Genomic DNA, 10474 nt, shown 5'->3' on the forward strand with positions numbered 1-10474 from the left:
AATTACTGTGCCTCTTCTTTGTGAATAATTTGCCTTTATTTTATGAGCACTCTGAATGATATGACTACTCATGTTTCTGTTTTTAAATTTTCATCCAGAAAGCTAAAAACCAAATCCATGGCCCTTTGCTGCTAAGTGTTTAGGATGTAAGGCTCTCTCATTTGAGCACTAATCTCATTACTGGCTCTATCTTACTTCCTTTTGGCCCTAACTTTGTCATATACTTCTTATTTATGTTACCTTGTTTAAAACCTTTTATAAAAATTTTATGACAGTAGAAAGAAGGAAGAAAAAAGACAGAACAAAGGAAAATGTAGAAAAGTTTTCTTCAATTAACTGTTATGTTCCTTTATTTGCAATTTCTTTCAAAACAAGCAATTAATCAAATATTTAATTCTGATTTATATTTTAGTTTTATAAGGCTTTAGAAAATTAAGGGAAAAAACAAAAAATGGTAATAAAATGTGAATTCACATGTTGCAAAATCTCAATTGTTAAAACATTTTTTAGCTATGAAATTTTAAAAAATTTTATTATTGAAACAATCAAATATATAGGCAAGTAGAGAAAATGGTATCATGAACACTCCTTTATATATCCATCTCCTAGATTTTAAAATTTTACCATATTTGCTTCTTTTAGTTTTCTTCTGTTAAAGTATTTTAGAGTCTAACTAACATAAAGATACTTCATTCTACACAAAGTCAGTATGAAAAGACATACAGACAAGTTTTTTGTCAGACAGAAAACAGAGAAATTCATACTAAATAATGTATCAAAGACAATGGCTCTAACACACCCAGGAGATAGACATGTATCTGTAGGAAGCAGAAGAATTTTCTGTAGAGAAACCACTTTCAGGAGATGATTAGGTGGACTTGGATTTTGTTATATCTGTCACTTGGCAAATGAGAAACCATCTTCAGGACATCCGTCTTATATATAGGTGATGATGCATTTGCAAGTGCAGTCCCATTATCACTGAAGACCACTGTTGTGATGCTGGAGGGGTATCTATGGACCCGATATATTTACAAATCCATCAGAACCACCCATGGCAAGTACATTGTTGATGTTGTTAAAACAAATGGCATTGACTGAATAAATCCACTTGGTATTCTTTTCTTTCAGCCTTGGACATTTGAAAACAAGCTTCTACTGTACCTCAGGGCTCAGCAGGAAGTATTCAGCAGCCACTTGGCCTTCAAAAGAGCTTAATACATAATTCTGCTTGTTTGGAAATGCTCAAAGCAGTGAGCCTGGTACTTCGGGTTGGACATCCAGCACTGTTGCCTGGAATCCATGTTTTGTGATCCCACGGTAATACTTTACGGCCTGCCTTGCTCACAGTCAGCCATGCTCAGACAGAGAGAAGGTTCTAGCACTGTAAGGAGTTCTGGGGTTCCACAGATTAACCGTTGAATCCCAATGCCCAGTGACCACCACAGTCACTTCTGGACAGAATTCACCGCCTCCGATGGGGCATCATGCGTTCCAACAAAATTTTCTTGATCAGTGTTGGAATCATGCATTTTCAGTCAAGGGTTTAATCTCCCACTCAAGGTGTGTTTGGATCGTTGAACACACATACCAGACAGCTCTGGACGCTGGTGCTTGAGCTGAATAACCGGAACATCACAGAGATGCATCCTTGAATCCCGGGAGGAGACAAGTAGGAGCTGGTCTTGGGAATGAACTTCACCAAGGAGACATCACCCTTAGTGGGTGGTTCAGCCTGAACTCACTACCAGCGAGCATAATGGGCTTCTCTCAGAAGTGACTTCACCGCCATCTCCTCCCAACTTCCCTCAGACGTTACAGTCTTCATCTTTTAATGTGCATCTCTGAAATGGAAACACATCTGTTTCTGCAAAATCACAATAACATTTTCACACCTATTAAAATTTGTAATAGTCTCCTAGTGTCACACTAAAACTAATGTCACCAAACGTGTGCGTGTGTGTCGGTGTGCTAGTCGCTCAGTCATGTCTGACTCTTTGTGACCCCATGGACTGTAGCCCGCCAGACTCCTTTGTCCATGGAATTCTCCAGGCACGAATACTGGAGTGGGTTGCCATTCCCTTCTCCAGGGGATCTTCTTGACCCAGGAATTGAACTCAGATCTCCTGCATTGCAGTTTCTTTATCTTCTGAGCCACCAGGGACATCCATACCGACTCTATATTCAAATTACCCAGTTATCCAATTACCTTTTATAACTGCCCCAAATTCTTAATCTTAGGCTATATGAGGTAAGCTACTCCGAGTTCCTCCTCACTTCCATTTAACCATTTTGTTCACCCCTAGATGCCAATATGTCTGGGTATCTCTAAATGGTTAAGAAAAACAAAATGATGAAATTGATTGTATTGTGGTCCCATTCAACAGTAAGAATTAACTCAAGACTCTTTAAGTCATCAATAAAAATTATCCTTTAGGAAAATTTCAATTTTCAATATTACTACAAAATAAGATGTCGTTTATTATGAATTTCCCAAAGGTTCTAAATACTAATTAAAATCAATATGCATTGGCTTTTAAATATAGGCTAAATGTACCAAAAACTTTACTTATGTATAGCTTTTTTAACTTTGAAATAAAAAGAAGTTTCTCTGTCAGTTTTTTTAACAATGCTAAATATTGTCACCCCTTTAACATTTGATAATGCTCTCTGACTCCCTTTTGAAAAACTAGATTCGATCATAATAACTTATACTGTTCTTTGTATATTTTCTGCTCCTATTGAATATAGTCATACTCTTCATGCATTTTAAAAATGTTAAATATAAATTTCTTTTTTAAAAATTTCTTTGAGGAGCATTATCTCATAAGCATTGCCTAATTTTATAAAGCAGCTGTAGATCAGGGATCTGGCCTATGTTGTTTTATTTTTAAAAGCAAATTTCCAGTAAATGCAGTTTTCAGTTTACACTTATGAAGTCAAAATGTCAAGATGACTCAAAAACAATACGTTAAATTGCAAGTGAACTTTACAGATTTGATTTGGTAAAGATAGCAGGAGATTCAGTGAGGCCAGACCCTGCATCTACAATACAACAGGCCTGAGTGAGCAGTCAGAGATCATTCAGGAAGATAACGTCAAAAGGCCAGACCCACATACACTTATGCAAATACCTTCGGGGGGAATTAACCTAATAGGATGAAACATTTTCCTCAGGAAAAAAAAAAAAAAGATGTCAAAGCATGTGGGGAATGTTACTAAAGTGTCTCATCTAATGAGAAACTCAGTGAGGAAAAAACTATGGAAAAGCACACACTTCAAGGTAAGACTCAGAATAAAAAAAAAATCCTTGCACACAAGTCTCATCACCTACTTCTACCACTGATGGCTGCGCTTCCTTTCAGTGAGGTGAGCAGAAGTGTCTAAACATAAAGACTGAAATTATCGCAAGCAGCACCTTTGATCTTGATGTTTATTACACATGAGCATCTTCTCATTCAAAGACCTTTGGGGGAAGGGATTGAGTTACAGAATTCTATACTTGTTCAGAAGAAATAGGTTAAATGAAATTGTGGATTTAGCAGGCAAGTTGGAGGACTGGAAGAGAACCTTGGGAAAATGGTCCAGATTTTGAAATTGAGATACAATGTGATGGTCTTTTAGCCAGCAATTGGCATTGCACATTCTTTTTTGTGTGCGTGTGGTGACAGTCTCATAATGTTTTATACTAAAGAATCCGCCTGCAATGCAGAAGACCCCAGTTTGATTCCTGGGTCGGGAAGATCCCCTGGAGACGGGAAAGACTACCCACTCCAGTTTCTGGCCCAGAGAATCCCATGGACTGTATAGTCCATGGGATTGCAAAGAGTCAGACACACCTGGGTGATTTTCACTCACTCACTCACTCACCCAGATTTAACTGTACCGGTTAGGGGCACTGAGTTCATTCACGCTGTGGTGCAGCTCTCACCATCATTCACCTCCTGATTTTTTCACTTTCCTAAACTGAAACTCTGTTCCCATTCAACATTAACTCCCCATTCTCTTTTGTTTGTTTGTTTTTAATTTATTTATATTCATTGGAGGCTAATTACAATATTGTGGTGCCTTTTGCCATACACTGACATCAATCAGCCAGGGGTGTACACATTTCCCCCTGTCCTGAACCCCCCACCCCCACCTCCCTCCCCATCCCATCCCTCTGGGTTGTCCCAGTGTACCGGCTTTGAGTGTCCTGTTTCATGCATCGATCTTGGACTGGTCATCAATTTCACATATGGTAACATACAGGTTTCAATGTTATTCTCTCAAATCATTCCACCCTCGCCTTCTCCCACAGAGTCCAAAAGTCTGTTCTTTACATCTGTGTCTCTTTTGCTGTCTTACATATAGGGTCGTCGTTACCATCTTTCTAAATTCCACATATATGCATCAATATACAGTATTGATGTTTTTCTCTCTAACTTACCTCACGCCATTCTGTTTCAACTCACAAGAGATTCATGGTTGAGAAAGGGTTGCCTAACCCTAACAGATTTATACTATCCACTTCATCTTTTACTTCTCCATGACTTCTGGTTCTAGGTCCTGCAATTTATTTGTAACCCTTGTTTAATACCTACTTTGCTGTGGGACACAAAGTAGGTATTTTTCTGCTTGAGCACTTGCAGAATGTGACCAGTATCTGAGTTTAGAGATTTGGGGTTATTTTCCGTGGAGTACAGTGAGAATTTTAACTTGCACTCACTCCCTCTCTGACTGTAAATTCAAATCCCAGCTCATCTCAAAAGTCAAATATGGCTGAGTAACCTCTAGGTCAAGAGTACATTTTTACGTGGTTTGGGAGTTGTAAGCAGACTTGGATTTGGGAAAGGGGCTTGTTATGCTGTCTTTTCAATGGAGGCTTTGGTTTAGTAATCATCAAGTCCCTGAGGAGGTAAGTTAAATGTAAAATTTTATAATAACTAGGATTACTTCTCCAGGACAAATGCTTATTTAATCCTCAAAGAGTATTTATATGGTCAAAGTACACTCTAGAAAAGTAAATTTCAAGGCCATATTAGCCATTTTTATATCTTTATTTTGCAAATTACCTGATCATTGTGCATTTTCCACTAAGGTATAGTTTTCCTAAATCAAACAGTGGAACATTCGATCTACACTAAAGCTCTTACTCACAGTTCGTAATTTGTCTTTTAATAGGGTTTAATAGCATCCTCTACTCAGGTAATGTTTAATCATTTTTTTTAATTCTTAAAAAAATAGCTTTTCAGAGACTTCCACCTCCAGCCAAAATAGATAAAAAACATAAGATTAATCTTCTGACAACAAAGTATAAAACTGAACATATTTGGCTACAGGCAGGACATGAGTTTGATTCCCAAAAGAGTAAAAACAAATGAGGGAAGCCCGACAATCACGTCCTATTGCTTTTTTTGGAAGACATATTCCAGGGCAGGGAGAAGGAATGCTAGGCACAGCACGCCAGTCTCTCCAAGTTGGGGAGAGAGTTCATGGATCAGGGGAGTGGAGGGAGCTACAAGGCTCCGCATAGTTATTACTCAGTAGGAACAACGAGGTCAGAGATCTTTCTGACTTCAGGGTGGATGCATGTGAGATCAGTGGCTCAGTCTTGGCCAACTCTTTGTGATCCCATGGACTGTAGCCCACCAGGCTCCTCTGTCCATGGGGCTTTCCAGGCAAGAACACTGGAGTGGGTTGCCATTTCCTCTTCCAGGGGATTTTCTCAACACAGAGATTGAACCCGCGTCTCCTGCAGCTCCTGCATTGGCAGGAGGATTACTTAGTTCTGCACCACCAGGAAGCCCAAAACACTGAATAGGCTAGCAAATAAACAAATCATAGTATATGCATTCAGTGGAATATTATTCATCTATTAAATAATGAATCTCTAAAAAAAGTAAAAAAAAAATTAAAAATTAAACTTACAAACATGCAACAACATGGATAAATTTCAAATACTTATCTTGAGAGAAAGAAACCAGAGGCAAAATAGCACATGTTGTGTGATTTCATTTGTAGAGAACTTGGGGACAAATAAACCTAATCCATAATGATAGGAAGTACATCTATGTATGTTTAAGTGTTGGTTGCTCAGTCGTGATGACTCTTTGCGATCCCATGGACTGTAGCCCATCAGGCTTTTCTGTTCATGGGATTCTCCAGGCAAGAATACTGCAGTGGGTTGCCATTCCCTTTTCCAGGGGATATTCCCAACCCAGGGATCGAACTCAGGTCTCCTGCCTTGCAGGCAGATGCTTTACCATCTGAAGTACCAGTAAAGCCCATGTATGTTTAAAGGTGGTGCTAGAAAATGAAGATTGGGATTTTTTTTTTTCCTTTTGGCCAAGCCATGCATGATGTGGAACTTTAGCTTCCCAACAGACCAGGGATCAACCTGGTGCCCCCTGCAGTGGAAGTACAGAGCCCTAACCACTAACCTCCAGGGAACCCCCAGTGTTCTTCATCCTGAATATGGTGATGATGACATGGGTGTCTGTGTTGTATTTGTGCTTAGTTTCTCAGTCGTGTCCGACTCTTTGTGACCCCATGGACTGTAGCCCACCAGGCTCCTCTGTCCGTGGGGATTCTGGAATACTGGAGTGGTTTGTCATGGCCTCCTCCAGGGGATCTTCCCAACCCAGGGATCGAACCCAGGTCTCCCACATTTGTAGGCAGATTCTTTACCATCTGAGCCCCCAGGGAAGCCAAAGAATGCTGGAGTGGGGAGCCTGTCTCTTCTCCAGTGGATCTTCCTGATCCAGGAATCGAACAGGTGTCTCCTGCATTGCAGGCAGATTCTTTACCAGCTGACCAGGAAGGCCTTAACATGGGTGTCTACCTATTTCAAAATGGATTAAGTCCAACACTTAAACTGCAATGAATCTAATTGTATATTAATTAAATCTCATAAAGTTGACTCCAAGTATCAATTTTAAGTAGCAAGATTTAATTTAAAAAATTAAACTTCAAAATTAAAAAAAAATCTGATTACCCACTATCCAAACTCACTCAGAAAAATTATTTCCATGTAAATATTTTTCTGTTTTTATTATATGCCTTTATTTTAATGTTTACATTTATTATTCATTTTAAATTTATTTTAAGATAAATGAGAGAGATATTTTTCTCTTTCACCATCTAGTTTCCCCCAAAACATTTGTGAATCAATTTTTCATTTATTAGAAATTCTTCTCTCAACATAAATAATTTTCCATATGATCTTTGTTCGATTTCTGTTTCATGTATTCTATTAAGTTGATTTGTACATTATTTTCTTTTGATTTTTTGTGTTGAATGGTAACTTTAGCTTTAAGAATGTTTTAATATCTAATAGCCCAAATTCTTTCTTATTACTCTTCTTTGTCAGAATCTTGGTGACTTTGTCTCGTTTTATTTCCAACATGACTTCCATCTTCATCTATAAAATACAAACAAAAACACATACAAAAATCAAAGCATAAACCCTTACAGAAGGATTCTGACTGAAATAGGTTGAATGTATAAATTAATTTATAAAATAGCTTAAGATATTGAGGCTTCCTAGCTATAATTATGGAGAAGGCAATGGCACCCCACTCCAGTACTCCTGCCTGGAAAATCCCATGGATGGAGGAGACTGGTAGGCTGCCGACCATGGGGTCACTAAGAGTCGGACACGATTGAGCAACTTCACTTTCATTTTTTTCACTTTCATGCATTGGAGAAGGAAATGGCAGCCCACTCCAGTGTTCTTGCTTGGAGAATCCCAGGGACAGGGGAGCCTTGGTAGGCTGCAGTCCATGGGGTCGCACAGAGTCAGACACAACTGAAGCGACTTAGCAGCAGCAGCAGAAGCTATAATTAAGGCATGTCCCTCACGTATATTCAAATATTTCTTTATATCCCTCAGTGTGTTTTTAGTTGGCTTTATGAAGACATTTCTGGTGCTTTGCTATTAATACTTGCTACCTAAGTTTCAAGATAATTTATATCCTCATTGGGATGATGGTTTTTAATGTTATGAAGTGATACTCTTTTTTTCTATTCACATAGCTTTTTCTGATGTTGATAATAGGTATACTTTATTATATCTTTGCCTTTACTTTGTGTGTGTGTGTGCGTGCTGGGTCTTCATTTCAGCACCCTCTTCACTGGGACATCTGTGGGCTCTCTCTAGCCTTGTAGCAGAAGGGCTCTGGGAGTGGGCTCAGTAGTTGTGCCACGTGGGCTAAGTTGTCCCAAAGCATGTGGGATCTCAGTTCCCTGATCAGGGACAGAACCTGTGTCCCCTGCATTGGAAGGTAAATTCTTAACCACTGGACCACCAGGGAAGTCCCTGTCTTTACTTTTAGTTTTTCTGAATCACTTCATTTTAGGCAAGATTTACAACTGGCTTACGGTTGGAATGTTTTGATCCAATTGAAGCTATTATTTTATGTATTTATTTCATTTGTATTAATTTTGTAAAGAATAAATTTTATTTTAATAATACTTGTGTATATTTATTACATTCGTTTTGTTGATATTTCATTTGAATCTGATATCTGACACTTTCACTTTTCATTATTTCCTTTGTTTTCTATCATTTGTTGTCTCATCTGTTTTTTGCCTGTTTTCCTAAAATAGATACTCTAATTTTACCAGCAGTTGCTAATAAAATTTCTCATAATACACTTATGCCCATATTTTTTAACTTATCAGCTTGAGAAATAAAGCAGTATATATTAAATTTCTGTTTTGTTAGAAACCTTTTCGGTGAGTGATTGTAGTCTAACTCAATTTGACCTATAGAAAAATGAGAATTTGCTAGAAAGCTATTATGGTATTCAGTTGAATCCAGGAAAGATTTCATTACTCTTGCCTTATGAAGGTAAGGAATGTATCCAGCCTTCAAGAGCTACAAAAACTAAGGATTTCAAATCCATTGACTATGCCATTTTTTTTTTTATTTCTTTCTGTGGATCAGTTTAATTTCTTTCCTATCACATGGCAGGAAAAAAGCTTTTACATCTTACTTCTTACAGTTTTAACCATCTAAGAGATGCTGATTTCTCTTGGGCTCCCTACCACAAAATCCTTTGCAAAGGACCACAGGATTGGTTTGATCAGACGTCTTCTAGACGAGTCAGTGAGGTTACCTTGGATGTGGTGATAGTTCCTGCTATAATCACATGGGTAGGTAGTCAGGGAAAGGAATTTGGTTTTCAGAACAGTAGAGGATTTGACAGCCAGAAGAGCATGTCCTATACTCTCACACTTTGAAAGATAAGCAACCTATCCCTTCTTTTGTTCCCAACACCCAGTAGCTACTTAATTTTGGTAATTTCTAGCTTGATTTTTTTCTTCCTTATGTGTAAATCAGATAATACTTGCACTAAAATTAGACACTTCTGTAGCTCTGCAGTTTTTTGTGTTTTTTCTTCTTGTGATTTTCATGCATTACTGGGGTTCTTTTTCTTAATTTCAGAAAGTTTATTTCTAGTTGTTTTAAGACTAGGCAATATATACATTAGACAAAATTCCAAATGAACCAATAGGACTGTCTACTGATATCAGAGAACAGGGAGCCAGAAATGGTAGGGAGGGAAGTGGAGACCAAAAGGGTGAAGCTTGTCAAAAAAAGGCATAAACCTCTAGTTGTGAAATAAACAAACCCTGGAGATGTAATGTACCACATTATGACCATAGTTCATTATACCGTACTGTATATTTGAAAATTGCTGAAAATAGATCATATACATTGTAAAGATGGATATATCCAACCAGTCAATCCTAAAGGAAATCAGTCCTGAATATTCATTAGAAGGACTGATGCTGAAGCTGAAACTCCAATACTTTAGCCACCTGATGCGAAGAACCGACTCATAGAAAAGACCCTGATCTGGGAAATATTGAAGGTGGGAAGAGAAGGGGACAACAGAGGATGAGGTGGTTGGATGGCATCATGAGTTTGAGTAGGCTCTGGGAGTTGGTGATGGACAGGGAAGCCTGGCGAACTGCAGTCCATGGGGTTGCAAAGAGTCAGACATGACCGAGTGACTGAACTGAACTGAACTGAGAGTAGATCCTCAAAGTTCTCATCACAAGTAACTAAGTGTGGCTGCGGGTGTTAATTGAGTGGACTATGGTGATCGTTTTGCAGTATATACATATATCAAATCCTTATGTTGTACACTTAAAACTAATATAATGTTAAAAGTAAATTATATCTCAAAAAGTTTATTCTCTTAAAAAGTTAAACAATTCTGAAATTGCTTATCTAGTGAGATAAGAATCTAAATTCATGTTTTTAACAAACAACTTATTTTTCATCTATATTAATTCACTGAAAACTGTTTTTTTTCTTTGTGATGTTACCCTTTTTCTGTTATATATTATTAGATAAAACAAGGTTTGTGTCTCTGAAATAGTTTATAAAGAATGATTTTTTTTCCCATTTTTTAGAGAATGATCTTGATTAAGTTAAAATACCAAATAAATAGGAAATAGTCACAGGCTATTCAATAAATAA

General features: G+C 37.8%; 1 pseudogene; it reads right to left on the reverse strand.

Moving 5' to 3' along the window:
* Positions 1-857: 857 nt before the first annotated feature.
* On the reverse strand, positions 858-4208 carry LOC139032990 (mitotic checkpoint protein BUB3 pseudogene; annotated as a pseudogene).
* Positions 4209-10474: the final 6266 nt, after the last annotated feature.

Source organism: Odocoileus virginianus, chromosome 34, assembly GCF_023699985.2.
Source record: "Odocoileus virginianus isolate 20LAN1187 ecotype Illinois chromosome 34, Ovbor_1.2, whole genome shotgun sequence".
NCBI lineage: Eukaryota > Metazoa > Chordata > Mammalia > Artiodactyla > Cervidae > Odocoileus > Odocoileus virginianus.